This window comes from Penaeus monodon, chromosome 7, assembly GCF_015228065.2.
Source record: "Penaeus monodon isolate SGIC_2016 chromosome 7, NSTDA_Pmon_1, whole genome shotgun sequence".
In the NCBI taxonomy this organism is placed as follows: Eukaryota; Metazoa; Arthropoda; class Malacostraca; order Decapoda; family Penaeidae; genus Penaeus; species Penaeus monodon.
Window position 1 is genome coordinate 7,285,211 of NC_051392.1, and position 17,500 is coordinate 7,302,710.

At 38.8% G+C, this 17,500-nt stretch overlaps 1 protein-coding gene across 2 annotated transcripts in view; it reads right to left on the reverse strand.

Annotated features, from left to right (window-relative positions):
* LOC119575032 (carbohydrate sulfotransferase 11-like) overlaps positions 1-17,500 on the reverse strand; it is a 60,559-nt gene that overhangs the window by 29,675 nt on the left and 13,384 nt on the right. The window contains exon 1 of one of the 2 annotated variants that reach the window (XM_037922361.1): positions 11,936-12,279. The exons of the other annotated variant lie outside the window; for it this stretch is intronic. The gene's annotated coding sequence lies outside the window, so the exon portion shown is untranslated. Of the gene's footprint in view, positions 1-11,935; positions 12,280-17,500 lie in introns of those variants that run through there. 2 annotated transcript variants of the gene reach the window in all.

The following is a 17,500-nucleotide window of genomic DNA, read 5'->3' on the forward strand; positions in this document are numbered from 1 at the left end:
GGAGGGGAAGGAGGTGGAGGAGGAGGGGAAGGAGGTAGAAGAGGAGGAGGAATAGGAGGAGGAGGAGGGGAAAAGGGAGAGGAGGAGGAGGAATAGGAGGAGGAGGAGGGGAAAAGGGAGAGGAGGAGGAGGAGGAGGAGAAAGAAGATGAAGGGGAAGGAGGTAGAGGAGGAGGGGAAGGAGGTAGAGGAGGAGGGGAAGGAGGTAGAGAAAGAGGAGGAGAAAGAGGAGAAGAAGGAGGAAGAGAAAAAAGAAAAAAAAACAGAAGAAGAAGAAGAAAAGGGAAGTGAAGGAGGAGATGGAAAAGAAGGAGGAGGAGGAATAAGAACAAGATACGAAGAAGAAAAAGAATAAGAATAAGAAGAAGAATCAAGAGGGAGAGAGAGGGGGAGGAGGGTGATAAGTAGTGATTTTGTGCATATCATTGTCCTTAAGTGAGAATGGAGAAGAGGATGAGAAAGGGTGTGGAGGGGGGGGAGGGAGGGAGGGAGGGAGGGAGGGAGGGAGGGAGGGAGTGAGGGAGGTAGGGGGAGGGAGGGAGAAAGAGAGAGAGAGAAAGTGAGAGAAAGAGTGAGAGAAAAAGAGAGAAAAAGAGAGAGAGAAAAAGAGAGGGAGAGAAAGAGAGAGAGAGAGAGAGAGAGAGAGAGAGAGAGAGAGAGAGAGAGAGAGAGAGAGAGAGAGAGAGAGAGAGAGAGAGAGAGAAAGAGAGAAAGAGAGAAAGAGAGAGGGAGGGAGAGGGAGAGGCACAAAAAGAGGAAGAAGAAAAAAAATGAAAGGATGAAAGACAAAGAAAAGCGATGAAAAAAAAGAAAAGAAACAAAGCCCCACCCCCCCAAAAAAAAAAAAAAAAAAAAAAAAAAAAAAAAAAAAAAAAAAAAAACAGAAACATGAGACCGAAAAAGGGAAAGCAAAACCAGTGCGTGAACAAATAACTTTTCTTTTTCGCCACAAACAAAACAGAAAAAAATGAATACCAACAACAACAACAAAAACACAAAGAGACAAGCAAAGAGACAAATGAAACCACCTCTCATCAAATAAAGACCAGAGGCAAAAGGTCACTCACTCCCTTGACAGGCGAGGAGTTGCCTGACCCACACTCTGACGGGGAAAGGGAGGGGGGGAGGGAGGGGGGGGAAAGGGAAGGGTGGTGGAGAGGGGGGAGGGGAGGAAGAGAAAAGGGTGGCGGAGGTGGGGGAGGGGAGGGAGAGAAAAGGGTGGCGGAGGTGGGGGAGGGAAAGGGAGAGGCAGGGGAGGCGGAGTAAGAGAAAGGGGGAATGGAGAGGAAGGGGTGGCGGAGGGATAGAGGGAGAGAAAGGGATGGCGGAGGGAGAGGGGGAGAGAAAAGGTTGGTGGGGGAAGAGAGAGAGAGAGAGAGAGAGAGAGAGAGAGAGAGAGAGAGAGAGAGAGAGAGAGAGAGAGAGAGAGAGAGAGAGAGAGAGAGAGAGAGAGAGAGAGAGAGAGAGAAAGTGACGGTGGGGGAGAGGGAGAGAGAGGGACATAGGGAGACGAATGGATGGCAGAGGGGAGTGAAGGAAAGGGAGCGGGAAGGGTGGCGGAAAACAAGAAGGTAGAGGGAAGAGGGAGAAGAAAAGGCGAAAAGGTGGAGGGAGAGAGGAAGAGAGAGGAAGAAAAAAAGAAAGAAGGAGGGAAGGAAGGAAGATAAGCAGAGAAAGGGAAAGATAAAGAGATGGAGAGGGATGAGGGGGTGCAAACATGTATCTAACAATATCCATGAATAGGATATCTGGCAAGCGATGATGAGGTGAAGAAAAAAGTGTTGTGCATAGCTCTTGCAAAAGGGAAAACACAACAAAGCACAGATACGTCTCTATCACGGCAGGAAGGGAAGAGCAATTAGTGACAAACAGCGAATTTAAGTATTTGTACATACCGCTGTGTGTGATGAGGTACACATATAGTAAATCACATAAATGGGCCTATTATATAGAATATATTAATATTAATAATAATAAAATAAAATAATAATAATAATAATAATAATAAATAAATAAATATATATACATATACATATAACAACATACCCTAAGAGTACACACGTGGATCCAGTCTATAATTAGAGAGGCACATAGAAAGGGAGGGAAGAGGAGACGATCGAAAGGGGGAGAGACAAGCAGAGACAGAGACAGACAGAGAGGAAGATTCCCCCAAGAGATATCTACATAAACAAGCACTGAATGCATTACCAAGCAGTGAGTATTTACATAATCAAGCAGCCGACGGTGCTCATTCACCCACTGAGTACTCTCGATCCCTTTCTATTCCCGACGTTGAGTAAATCCCGGTTGACGCACGCACAGACATACACACATTGGCACACACGCACCACGTATGTCTAACTAAATATATCTACAGCTAAATATAACTGCATTTCTTTATCTGTGCGCGTGCGTTTTTTGGCGTATTTTGTCATCGTTGTTTTTGTGTTTGTTTGTGTGTGTATGTGTTTGTGTATGTGTGTATGTGTGTGTGTATGTATGTAAGTATGTATGTATGTATGTGTGTATGTATGTATGTATGTATGCATGTATATATGTATATATGTATTTATGCATGTATGTATGTATGTATGTATGTATGTATGTATGTGTGTGCATGTGTGTGTGTGTGTGTGTGTGTGTGTGTGTGTGTGTGTGTGTGTGTGTGTGTGTGTGTGTGTGTGTGTGTGTGCGCATGCGCGCGCGTGTGTGTGAGCGCGTGCGGGCGTGCGTGTGCGTGAGCGAGCTTGCGTGCGAATGTACATGTAGATAGAGATGATGGATCGATAAATGGACAGAGACTCAGAGAGAGAGAGAGAGAAAAAAAAACGTTCACGAATCAAAACGAAAAAGAGAATAGAATCAAGACGAAGCAGCAGAGGAAACCCAAACAAACACGCGCCGCCCACGCCCGCCAAACGAAAACAAACCTGCCACACCACACACCTCCGACCTCTTCAAATTCTAAATCTAAAATCCCGGTCTGACCTCGAGAACCTTTAACGCTAACCCAATCAAACCCAATCTAAATACAAGGTTTAATTTATCCTTAATTAATATCTAGACACTCCTCGTCGCATTCCTCGCCCAGGGTGCATCGTCACGCGGCGTCAGAAAACGGAGGCGGCGATTTGCGAGTCGCTTTTGATCTTGGGTTTTCGTTTTTCTTTTTACATTTATTTTTTTTTTGTTTTTCGATTTTGAGGTGAGGTAAGAAAACGACATGGCGCTTAGGGATTCTCTTTTTTTTAAGTTTTTTTTTCTAAGCGTTTTCGTTTTTTTTTTTTTTTTTTTTTTTGAGGTGAGGTTTTAAGGAGGGCCAAAAACGATTTCCCTTTTTTTTATTATTAGCAGGGGAAGGGAAAAAAAAAAGGGCGTAATATTTAAAACCTTGCTTTTTATTTCTTTTTATTTTTTTTATTCATTTTTTTTTTTGGGCGGTTTATGCGGGAAAAACGGGGGCGCCCAAAGGGCAAATTTTTTTTTTGTTTTTGTTCGTGATTCTCATTTGTTTTCGTTTGATCTAGTTAGTTAGTTTGTTTGTTTTTCTAATTGATTTGGACATATAGAAAGACAAACAGAAAGATGGATGGATAATTAGACTGATAGATAGCGGCAGAATAAATTATAGATGGAAGGAGAAAGCACGTTTTAGGGAGGAAAAGAAAGGGAAAGGGAGAAAAAGAGAGAGAAGGAGGGAAAAAGGCGTTTTTTGGGCCTTTTTAAAATAGGTGGTTTCAAAAGCTTTTTGGGAAAGGGGGGGGCAGAGAACGATAATAAACGGCGTGTAAAAAGGGGGCAGAAGTGGTGTAAAAAATAATAAAAGGGTGGATGAGGGATGTTTCACCCTCCCCAAATCTATCTATCTGTTATCTACCCCTATCTACTATCTACCCCTATCAATCCACATCAACCTCCACTGTCTACTGTCTACCGGTACATATAGCGCTTTCTACTTCTATCTATCTACTATTTACAATCTACCTCTATTTACTATCTACCCCTACCTATCTTACTATCTACGTCTACCTACTCCTATCAACTATCTACCTCTATCCCTCTATCTACCTACTATCTACCATATAACTTTATCTATCTACCGTCTACTTCTAGTTATCTACTATCTACCTCCATCTATCAACCATCTACCTCCATCTATCTTCCATCTACCCCGCCTATAAAAACCTCCCCCCCTCTATCTTCCATCTCCCCCCCCATCTATCTTCCATCAAATAAACCATCTCCCTCCACCCTACAACCCTCTATAAACCATTTTCCCTCCATCTAAACCACTCCCCCCATCTTCAACCATCTATAAACCCATCTCCCCCCCATCAAAACCACCCTCCCCCCTCTACAACCTCTATCAACCATCCCCCTCCATCTATAAACCATCTCCCCCCCATCAAATCAACCTCTCCCTCCATCTATTTTTCCATCTTCAACCATCCCCCTTCCATCTATCAACCTTTCCTCCCCCCTTCATCAACTCTCCCTCCCCATAAAACATCTCCCCCCCAACCTATAAACCCATCTCCCTCCATCAAATTTCCATCTTAAACCCACCCCCTCCATCTATCAACCATCTCCCTCCATCTATCAACCATCTCCCTCCATCTATCAACCATCTCCCTCCATCTATCAACCATCTCCCTCCACCTATCAACCATCTCCCTCCATCTATCAACCATCTCCCTCCATCTATCAACCATCTCCCCCCATCTAACAACCATCTCCCCCCACCCTATTTTCCCCTCCCCCTCCATCTATAAAACCATCCCCCTCCACAAAACCATCTCCCCCCCAATCTACCCAACCTTTCCCCTCCACAAATAAACCTTCCCTCCTCTATCAACCATCTCCCTCCACCTATCAACCATCTCCCTCCATCTATCTTCCATCTCCCTCCATCTATCAACCATCTATCAACCATCTCCCTCCATCTATCTTCCATCTATCAACCATCTCCCTCCTCTACCACCTACCAAAAATCCCGTCAGGATGAAACTCGCACCTCCCTCCTCCCAGCCACCCAAAGATGCTGACTTTCACGGGAAAAACACAACCCCCTTAACTCTCCATCTACCCCTTATGCTTTTGGTTTAAATGTTGCCCGAAACACATGTCTGGGTGCAGAGTTTTCCATTATCTTCTTTGGGTAACGGGATATGGAAAATTTGGGGATAAAAGAGGAAGAGGAGAGGGGGAGAGAGGGGGGAAAAGGAAAAGGGAGGGGAGAGGGGGAGGGGAGGGAGGGAGGGGGGGGGGGGAAAGAGAAGATAGAAAAGAGGGGAGAGGAAAAGGAGAGAGGGGAGAAGAGAGGGGGGAGAGAGAGAAGAGAGAGAGAAGAGAGGAGAAGGAGAGAGGAGGAGAAAAGAGAGAGAGAAAGAGAGAGAGGAGAGAAAGAGAGGAGACTGAGAGAGGAGAGACTGAGAGAGAGAGAGATTTGGAGAGGAGAGACAAAAGAGGGGGAAAGAGGGAGAGGGGAAGAAAAGGGAAAGAGGGGGGAGAAGGAAAAAGAGAGAGAAAAAGAGAGGGAAACCCGGGGGAAAAGAGAAAAAGGGAAAAGGAGAAAGAGAAGAGAGAAAAAAATAGAGAAAAAAAAGGAAAAAGAAAGAGAAAAAAAAAGAAAAGGGGAGAGAAAGAGAAAATTAGTTTACTAAGGATGCCCTTTATATAAAATATGTAGTTTAAAAAATGCAATATACAGAGAGGAAAAAGTAGACAAAAATAGACGGACAGATGGGCGGATAATTACAAAAATTAACGTAAAAATAACAAATGCAGCATACGAACAAAAGGGTACACAAATTCCCGCAAATTGGATATTAATACCTCCTACAAAAACAAAAATTAGGGTTGAAATATACATACAAAACGCCCTATAATAAAAATTTACGTGCATGGGATATCCTTACAAATACTTTAGACAGACTGAAATATAGAAACCCAAGACCAAAACGATTTATCCCATCTTTGGGGTTTGTCTTTGTGGTTCTAATCCTAATCCCAAATTTGCTATTATTTTTTTTTTTATTTATATTTAGGGGAATTTTCACATCTAAAATTACGCATTGTATTCAAACCGTTTGGAAAAATTTTGTGGGGGAACCCAAAAATGGGAGAATTGAGAGAAAAACAATAATACATACAAAAATAGAAAATAAATTAGGGGGAAATAGCGGAAATAGGATAAAAAGAAAAAGGAAAATTTAAAAATTAAAAAACAAGCAAAAATTTTTGGGGTTTTCATTTTAAAAAAAATACAAGTTTTTTAAAAAATAAAACAGGATGCAGAGATACCAAGATCGATAGATGAATTAATTAAAAGAGAGGGAGAGAAAAAACGGAAGGGGGGAGAAGGGTGGCAATGGATGGAAGGAGGGGAAGGAGGGGAAAAGAAAAGGGGAATGGGAGAAAAAAAAGGGAGGGAAGTAAAGGGAGGGGGGGGGAGAGTAAAAAAAAGAGGGGGAAAAGGTAGAAAGAAAGAGAGAGAGAGAGAAAAGGAGAGAGGGGAGAGAGAGGAGAGAGAGAGAGGAGAGAGAGAGAGAGAAGGGGAGAGAGAAGAGAGAGAAGAGAGAAGAAAAAATAAAAAACAGGACCAAAATAGAGACCCCCAAAAGGGACCCAAAGAGAAAGAGAGAAAAAAAGAAAGAAAAAAAAATTAAAAAAAAATTTTTAAAAAATAAAAAGAGGAAAAAACAATAAAAAAGGGAAAAGACCCCCAAAAAAAAGTCTTTTGGCCTTTAAATAAATTTTCTTTCACCGATAAATTAAAGAACGGACAAAGGAGGGGTTTTTCACTTTCCCCGTTTCCCGGGTTGGGCCTTTTCCTAACCCTCCCCCCCCCCCAAAAAAAAAAAAGAGAGAGAGAAGAGAGGAGAGGGGAGAGGAAAAAAGGGAGAGAAGAAAGAGAGGGGAGAGAGAGGGGAAAAGAGAAGATAGGAGAGAAAACCCCTTCCCTCTCTTTTTTCCCCCCTTTTCATCTCTCATTTTTTTCCTTCCCCCCCCCCAAAAAAAATTTTTTAATTTTCCTTCTCCTTCCTCTTCTTCTTCTTCATATCCTTTTCCCCCTTTTACTCCTCGACCCCCACCCCTCCCCCCTTTTCCTCATTTTTTCCCTTAAAAAACAACGGGGGGGGGACACTTTTAATTTCCCCTTTCTTTTTTCATTATTTAATACATCGCAACCCTTCCACCAAATTGCCCGGTTTTACCCCCACCACCAACGGCTCACCCCCACAACAACCTCCCCCCTACCCCACACTTACCCCCCACACACCCTCTCACCTCCACAACAACCTCCCCCCTACCCCACACTCACCCCCACACACCCTCTCACCTCCACAACAACCTTACCCCCCCCCATCCCACTCTCACTCTCATGACAACCCCCCAAAAACCCAAAAAATAAAAAAAAAAATGTTTCCCCAAAAAATTGGCCAAAAAAAAACCCCCAATTCCCAACCCAAAAACCAAAATGTTTCCCAAAAAACCCCAAAATAAAAAAAACCCCCAAATTCAAAGAAAAAAAAAAAAAAAACCCCCCATCTCCCCCACACACAATCATCTTAGGTCACCAGCACCTGGCCTCGGTCGCGGTCGTGCGGTGCGCCACAAGACCACGAGCTGGATGACCTCGTAGTGTTTCGCTTCTTCTTCGTTTTCCCCCTTTTTCCCTTTCTCTTTTTTCCTTTGCTCATTTTCCTTTTTTCTTCTTTTTTTTTCCCTTCTTTTTTTTTTTCCCCTTTTTTTCCCCTTCTTTCTCTTTCCCCTTAAATCCCCAATTTTTTTTTCGTTTTTTCTCCTGTCTGCTTCCCCTTCTTCGCTTTTCCCCTTTCTTTCCTCCTCTCCCCCGGGGGCTCTTTCTCTTCTCTGCCTTTTCTCTGTTTTGCCCTCTGTCTCTTTTCTTCTCTGTCCCCTTGTCTCTTTTTCTCTTTTGTCTCTTTTTGCCCTCTCTCTCTCCCCCTTTTTTGCCCTCTCTCTCTCCCCTTCTTTTCTCTCTCCTCTTTCTCTGTCTCTTTCTCTTCTCTGTCTCTCCCCCTGTCTCTGTCCTCTCTTCTCTTTCCCCTTGTCTCTCTTTCTCTTCTTCTCTGTCCCCCTCTCGTCTTCTTTTGTCTCTCCCTTTTCTCTCTCTGTCTCTCTCTCTTCCCCTCTCTGTCTTTTCCCTCTCTCTCCCCTCTCTTTTCTCTCCTCTCTCCTCTCTTTTCCTTTCTCTCTTCTTCCCCCCCCCTCTCTCTGCCCTTCTCTCTCTCTCTTTTCTCTTTTTTGTCTCTCTCCCCTCTCCTCCTGTCTCCCTCTCTCTCTCTTCCTCTTCTTCTCCCCTCTCGGTTTTTCTCGCTCTCTTCTTCTTTTCTCCTCTCTCTTTCCCTCTCTCTCTCTTTTTTTCTTTTTCTCTCTGTTTCTCTGTCTCTTTTTCCCTGTTCCTTTTTTCTCTGCCCTCTCTGTCTTTTGTCTCTTCTCTTTCTCTGTTCTCTTCTTTTAAACCATCTCTATCCTTTTCCTCCCGACACACCGGACATTCCAAAACATAAAAAAAATCTTTTACATTCCCCTAACAACGTGAAGTTACATCAGCTACTGTGCGTTACAGTGCTTGTTACGTGTCTCTCTCTGTCTCTTACACGCACACACACACACACACATTCTCTCTCTGTCTCTCTCTCTCTCTCTCTCTCTCTCTCTCTCTCTCTCTCTCTCTCTCTTCCTTTCTTTTTCTCTCTTTGTCTTTCTTTCCCTCTCTCTATTTCCCTCTCTACCCTTTTCTGTCATTCCCCTTTTCACTCCTTCCGCTCTTTCTTTATTCCCCCTTCTGCTCTTCCCCTCTCCTCCCACTCCTTCCCCTCTTTCATCCTCCCCTCTCCCTTACTCCCCTCCTCTCCCTTCTCTCCTTTCCTCTTCCATTCCTCTCCTCCTCCCTTCCCTCTCCCTCCCATCCTCTGCTCTCCCTCCTTCTCCCTTCCACCCCTCTCCCCCTCTTCTTCCCCTCTGCCACTCCTCCCTCTCCCTTCTTCCTCCCTTCTCGTCTTCCCCTCTGCCATTCCTCCTCCCTCTCCCCCCCCTCCTCCCTTCTCTCCTTCCCCTCATCCTCCTCCCTTCTCTCCTTCCCCTCCTCCTCCTCCTCCTCCCTCCCTCTCCTTCCTCCCCCTCTCCCTCCTTCTCCCCCCTCCCCCCCTCTCCTTCCCCTCTTCCCCCCCTCCCTCGGCGGTCATGTGGGAAGAAGACCAAAACAAAAGACTTAATGGATGCGACAGGTGGAGGAACTTTGGCTGGCTGCGAGACTCCTGAGTCACCTCCCTTCCCCGGCTCCGTCTTCCTCGTCTTCTTCTTCTTCTTCTTCTTCCTCGTCTTCTTCTTCTTCTTCCTCGTCTTCTTCTTCTTCTTCCTCGTCGTCTTCTTCTTCTTCTTCCTCGTCGTCTTCTTCTTCTTCCTCGTCGTCGTCGTCTTCTTCTTCTTCGTCTTCTCCTACTTCCCTTCTTCTGCTTTTGTGTCTTCTTTTTTTCTTCTTCTGCTATCTTTTATTTTTATTTTTTTTTATTTATTTTTTTTTTTTTTTTTTTTTTTCGTTTTTTTTTCTTCTTCTTCTTCTCCTACTGCTCCTCTTCTTCTTTTCTGTCTTCTTCTTGTTTCTTCTTTTTCATCTACTTTTTTTTCATCTTTTTCCTCTTTTTCTTCTTCTCCTACTTCTCCTTTTCTTCTTTTGCGTTTTTTTTCTCGTTTCTTCTTTTTCTTCTTCTACTATTTTCTTTATTTTATTCTTTTTCTTTCTTTTAGTTTTTCATCTTTCTTCTTCTTCTTCTTCTATCTCCTCTTTTTCTTCTTCTTCCTCCTCCTACTCCCATTTTTTTCTGATTGCTCTTAATTAATTTATGTTTATCATCTTCTATTTACTCTTTTATACCGACTTCCTCTTCCATTTGATAATATCATTTTATTTTCTTCTTTAATATCTCTTTTCCTCCCATCGTTTTTTTTATCTTTTCTTTCCCATCCATCAATTCTCTCCTCTAACTTTTCATCTTTCGCATTTACTTTTTTCTCTCTCTTTCCATCTTTTCTTCTTTCTCTTAATTCCATTTTTATCACAACTATTCTATCCTCTCTTTTTCGCCCATTTCCTTCCTTCTTTATTTTATCGATTTTTCCTTTCCTTTCTTGCTCCTATATTCCAATTTCTAATTTCCATAACAAAAAAAATCCAGCCTTTCCTATATTTCACACGTTTCCTCTCTTTCTTGTTCGCCCATCCCTTCTTTCCCATGTTATCTTATTCCCTCTTTCCATTCTTTATCCAATTTTCACTCTATTCCTCTCTTCCAGAACCAACACCGTTACGAGAAAGCCGTCACATAATCGTTGTTAATGGTGTTTATCCTCCCCTTCTTTCGTTTTGTTTTCTCAACTTTAATTCTTTTATTCTGTCTCTGTCTGTCTGTCTGTTTGCTTTCTTTATTCACAAAATCATTCACTCTCTTTCCCTCCCTCACTCCCTCATCCTCTCCCACTCCCACTCCTTTCATCCCTCTCCCCACTCTTCCTCCCTCCCCCATCCTCTCCTCATCCCTCCCTCCCTCCTTCCATCCCTCTCCCCTGCCCTTCCTTCCTCCCTCACCCCTCTTTCCCACTCCCTCCCTCTCTTCCTCTCACCCTCTTCCCATCCTTCCCTCCCTCACCCCTCTTTCCCACTCCCTTCCTCATCCCCTGCCCCTCCCTCCCTCATCCCCTTCCCCCTCTCCCCATCCCTCCCTCCCTCTCTCCCTCCCACCCTTTGAATACGTGTGATCACATGTCAGAATCAAGTGAGTCACGCATAAGCTATCTCGACGTGATTCGCTAATCCGGAAAACTCTTCATCAATTCAACGTTATAACTGCCTCTTTCTCTCTTTCTTCCTCCGTGATGATAAGGAGGGAATTATCGGATTATCGGGATTATTCTGGATACTCATGAATAATAATGATATTGATGTTAATGGCGAGATTAGTAACGAAGATGATCATCATGATGCAGTAATATAAATTAATGCGTGTAACGAATACGAAATACATTGATAACATTGTTAATGGTCATGATAATATAATTTAATAATAACAATAACAGTAATAATAACAATAACAACAATAATAATGATTATGATAATAATGATAACATTAATAACAATAATAATAATAAAATACTACTGCTACTACTACTAATAATAATGTTTACTATCATTATATAATAATAACAACAATACTGATAATGATTTTTAATAATAATAATAATAATAATAACAAGACACAAAATAACAATAACAATAACGGTAATGATAACGATAAAACAACAACAACAAACAACAATAATAAACATATTCTGAGCCTACTAATGCGGTTTAAAAGGCAGCTAGTAAGGCTTCATTTCTGCACATGTCTTTGCATTTCCAAATATCCCAAATACCCAGCAGTGCCAAGTGCCAAAAAGTAACTCAGTCAGTGTCACTTGCCGGCCCTGAGATGAATTTCCTCTGAATATTTGTTCTGAACATAACATGAAGACGATGATGAACGCCAGATGGATATAATTTTATTTAAAAAAATGACAGGCACAGAGCCAGTAATGCCAAACCGTTTTCTGTGACATAAAAGTTACCACTCGATGCCTTGGTGTTAAAGGCACCCACAAGACGGTCGCAGGCACTGTTGCCATACCGTGGCGAGAGTGCCAGTCCAAGATGTGCCTGTTTTCTCACAGTCACGTGTGAATGGCAATGCAGCATAGTATTAGCTTAGCAACAGTGCCATTTTCAAAGAATGACACGAAAGTAGGTTGAAGTCGGTTCATTCTCCGCTATGCTATTTTCCTACAGGGCGCAAGAGTGGCACTACATCTTACTGGCCCTCGATCTCGTGTGGGCCATAAAGAATACAACGAAAGAAATGAAAGACACGGCAACTCACCACAGAGAAGTGCGCTTCCACGGGAATCTGAGCATCGCAGACATACGAATCAAAAACAAAAATAAAAATATAAAAAAAAAAAAAATAACGAAGAAAATCGGCAAGCACACTATTCAAACGCCCGTCCGTCGAAATGCTCTACACGCGAGGCACTGTCTGGCACTACACTGACCCGCACATCCACTACAGCGACGCGGAACCGACTGACGTGCTATGCGACGTCTTGTTTCGCTTGGCACCCTCGCGCTTCTCGTTTTCGTTGCCCGTTTTCTCCGAGAACTCATTTTGAAGAGGGACTCAAGTATTTCCAAACACGTTTTTTTTGTTGGTTTATTTATCCATCTGCGCTTATTAATTTCTCCCTTTTTAATTCGCTCTTTTAATTACTCGCGGTAACCTATGCCAATTTTGTTGTGTATATATATTTGTTGTTTCCTCTTGGAATGATTCAATTATTTGTGATACACACCACACAGTTCACATTTTTTTTTCAATAAAACCTTAAAATCGGGTAAAACCAAAGTTTAAAATGGAAATTTAAGTAAGGAATTTCCCCAGGACAATTATCTATTAGCTAATTTCTCTTGAGGCACATAAAGTTCGGTGTTTCAGCTGCTATTTCTGTTCTAGGGGAAACCCAAGTATCCTTTAGTTCATTCTGTTCTTCCCGTTTGTAAATTTCAAAAAAAATCCTTTTCAAATATACGTACGACTGTGTATTAACATATATATATATTTATATTTTTTAAAATATATTATATATATATATAATAATAATTAATAATAATAAAAATAAAAAAAAAAAAAAAAAAAAAAAAAAAAAAAAATATAAAAATTAATTATGATTAATATAAAATATGAATTTATTATAATATATAAATATATAATAAATATACATATAATATATATATATATAAATATATATAATATTATAATATGCATATATATAAAAAAGAATATATATTTTTTTTTTGTTATTTTTTATAATATTTTTTATTTTTTTTTATATATATAATATAAAAAATTTATATTAAATTATGTTAAATTTTAAAATTTTTTCCTTTATATAAATTTTAAAAAAATTTTTTTTTTTTTTTTTTTAAAAAAAAAAAAAAAAAATAAAATATTTATTTTTATATTAAAATTTTTAAATGTTAAAAATTTGGATTTTATATTAAAAATAATATATACTATTCTAATACTATAATTATTTAAATATATATAATATAATGTTATATATATTTTTTAAAAATTGCCCTTTATATATTAATATATATTTAAAAAATATATAAAATAAAAAATTTATATATTATTTAAATTATATTATATATAAATATATATAATTTATGAATATAATATAATATATAAATATAAAATTATATATATAAAAACCAAATATATATAAAAAATTTTCCAATATAATATAATAAAAAAATTAAATAATAGAAAAAATAATAAAAATATAATAGAATAAATATTATATTTATATAATATAATATTAAATTAAAAAAAAATTAAAATTATATTATTTTTTTTTTTTTTTTTTTATTTTTTTTTTTTTTTTTTTTTTTTTTTATTTAACAAAAATTTTTAAATATATAAAAAAATAATATATATAATAAAATATAAAAATAATAATTATAATATACATAATTTATAATAATAATAAATAAAATAAAATATATAATTATAATATATAATAAACATTTATAATAATAAATACTATAAATAATTAATATTATCCATTATATAAAAAATAAAAAATAAAATTTTATAATATAAAAATATATTATAACTTATTAAATATAAAATATATATACAAATATATAAAAAAAAAAACAAAAAATAACAATATATAAATATATTAATATATATTAAAATTAATCCCAATATAAACAAAATAAAATATAAAAATAACATATATAACTTTTTAATAAAATATTAAAACATATATATCTTATAAATTAAAATAATAAAATAAAATAAAATAACATAAAAAATATAAATAAATTATATATATACAATAAAATAATAAAAAATTTTAAATATAAAATAAACATTTTAATATAAAAATATAATTTTTAATATATAAATATATATATAAAATAAAGATATATATAACAATTTTAATATATATATATACTCATATAAAAATTTATATATAAAATATATAAATAATATTATAAAATATAATTAAATTTTATATAATAATATAAATATTTATTTTAAAACATAATAATCCATATATATATATATATATTTTTTTATAAATATAACATAAGGTATAAATATAAATATAACATTATATAATTAAAAAATATTAAAAATATTATATATATTTTTTTAAAATAATACAACAACACAAAACAAAACAAATTTTGGGGGTTTTTTCCCTTTTTTTATACAAATAGCGTATATATATATAATATAATATAAATATATATATAAAATAAATAATATAAATATATATAATATATATAATATATATATATAAAATATAAATAAAATATATTTTAATAATATATAAATATATAAAAAATATAAAAATAAAAATTAATAATTATATAATATATTAATAAAATAATAATAAAATATATTTTAATATAAATAATAAATATATAAATTATAATATATAATATATATAAATATATAATATAAACAACAAAACCCCAAAAACAAAAACAAACACCAAACCCCCCCAAATATATATAATAATATATATATATATATATATATATATTATATATATTTATATACTATGTGTGTGGTGTGTGTGTGTGTGTGTGTGTGTGGTGTGTGTGGGTGTGTTTTGTTGTGGTGTGTGTGTGTGTGTGTGTGGGTGTGAGAGAGAGAGAGAGAGAGAGAGAGAAAAGGAGAGAGAGGAAGAGAGGAAAAGAGAGAAGAGAAGAGAGAAGAGAGAAAGAGAGAGGAGAAAAGGGTAGACAGTAGATAGATACACTATCATATACTTTTCATACATACAATATATAAAATGTACCCTTTCATTTTTAACAAACTTTATGATATGAACCCTTTCCCCTATGAGCTTTTCTATTTTATTAAACCACCCATGACTTTAAAATTTCCCCCGATTTTCATGAATTTCTATCCATTGTCAAGATCACTGTCCCATGGTAAAGCAATTATGTAGCAATAAATTAATTTCAAACGTGTAAAAAAAACATTAAGGGCGTTGAATCAACACTGTGCTTAACTCGAGCATAAAAACAAAAACAACAAAAAAACATAACAAATACAATCCCTAAAAAAAAGAAAAGCCAATAAAAATCGCCTATGAAATCATTACCATGATAACAAGTAAATCACAAACACACATTTACAAATCACAAAACAAAAACAGCTAAAGCGATGAAAACAACAACGAAAAAACCCTCACTAAAAACAAAACACAACACAAAAACCCCAAAAAAAAAAACGGTCACGACTCGCAAAAAACACACACGAACAAATGACAGAAAAACAAGAGAGTAAATACGTGCGCATATACCTTAAAGGTTACCCTTCCCCGGGTTGTGAAAAAAAAAAATATGACCCTTTGCACAGATGGGGGAGGAGGTGGGGTGTGGGTTTGTGTGTGTGTGGTGTTTGTGTGTGTGTGGTGTTGTGGTGTGTGCTGTTGTGTTTTGTGTGTGTGTGTGTGTGTGTGTGGGAGGGGAGGGGGTTTGGGGGTGTTCGACCCGCATAAACCTCACGCGAAAAAGGGCTTTTGTGGGGTTTTTTGTACTCTCTCTCTCTCTTTCCCCTCTCTTCTCTCTCTCTTACCCCCCCCCACAACATTCACACGACCCCCACATACACACACACTCTCTCTCACTTACACGGACACATACGCATCGTCTCCCTCTCTCCCCCTTACAGCGTTATGGCGAGAGTCAACAGTTCTACTTGAAAACAGAACCCATTTGACGACGTCTCGCCCGTCCAGCGCTGATCGAGCACTCGTGGATTTCACAGGGACATTGATTTTGAACCGGCACTTCATTCTAATTGTTATATGCCCTTCTAATGACGTACATCTAAAAAAAACAAAACAAAAAAAACAATAAAAGGTGATTCGCATACGCACAGGTAAAGCAAGATGCCGTTTCACACTTTAAGCTAAAAAGGTTGAGACAGATTTTCGAAGTATTAGCACCACTCGCCTGGCCTCTCGCATGCCGTCTGACCGCCACGGTGCGTGAGAGAGAACTGGTAGCAGGGAAGGGGAACTGGGGAAGGGAACGAGGGAAGGGAAGGGAAGCTGGGGAAAGGAGCAGGGTAATGGGACAGGGGAACGATAGAAGAGGGAATGGAATGGAAGGGAAGAGAAGGGAAGGGGAAGGGGAAGGGAGTGAACAAGGAAGGGGAACAGGGAAATGGGACAAGGGAAGGGAAGCTGGAGAGGAGGGTAGGGAAGGAGAGGGAAGGAAAGGAGCATGGAAATGGAACAAGTGAAAGCAAGGGAACAGGAGAGAGAGTGAGAGTGAGAGTGAGAGAGAGGCAGAGAGAGAGAGAGAGAGAGAAGAGAGAGAGAGATAGAGAGAGCAGAGAGAGAGAGAGAGGAGAGGCACAGAGAGAGAGGAACAGAGAGATCGAGGTGCAGAAGAGAGACGAAGAGAGAGGTCTTGCAGCCAGAGATGAGAGACAGGCACAGATGAGAGAGAGATAGAGAAAGAGAGAACCAGAAGAGGGAGATGGAGAGAGAGGCACAGAGAGGAGAGAGAGAGAGGAAGGTGAGAGAGTAGAGGAGGGAGAGAGAGGAGAGGAGAGAGAGAGGGAGATGATGAGATGTGAGAGAGATGATGATGAGTGAGAGTAGAGAGAGAGAGAGTAGGGGAGGAGAAGTGGTGCAGTGTGGGTAGCGGAGGAGTGTGATAGAGAAGCAGGGAAGAGTGTGTGTGTGAGACCGTGGCTGTTACTTATCCTAGGTCACGTGTTGATTAGCAAAATGCCGTGCGTGCATAGCCTTTGTGCCCGTACTGTGTGATAGCTCTTCCGTATTCGCCCCGTCTTGATTAGCGCAGAATCGCTGTGGTGCGTTGTGTTTTTTTGTGTCATTTTGTATTTTATATTGGCGTGTGTGTGTGTGGGGGGGTGTGTTGTGTTGTTGTGTGTGTGTGATGTGTGTGTGTGTGTGTTGTGTGTGTGTGTGTGCGTGCGTGCGTGTGTGCGCGCGCGCGCGTGTGCGTTTGTGTTTTTTGTGTTTTTTTGTTGATTTGTGTGTGTGTGTTGTGTGTGTGTGTGTGTGTGTGTGTGTGTGTGTGTGTGTGTGTGTGTGTGTGTGTGGTGTGCTGTGTGCGTGTGCGTGTGTGTGTGCGTGTGGGTGGGTAGACTGGTGGGTGTGCGCGCATGCGTGCGGGTGCGTAAGTCTCTTTTACACTAACACGAATCACACAATAATACAAATATTCACACCTAAATTCCACACACAAAAAAAAAACAAAAATAATAATCAAAAGAGCACAATAAAACAGCGATCGACTTCCCCGCCCACTTCGGATCCAGCACAGTTCCTTCATCTCCACCGCGAGAAACGAAAGCGAGAATGGAAATCCTAAAATCCTT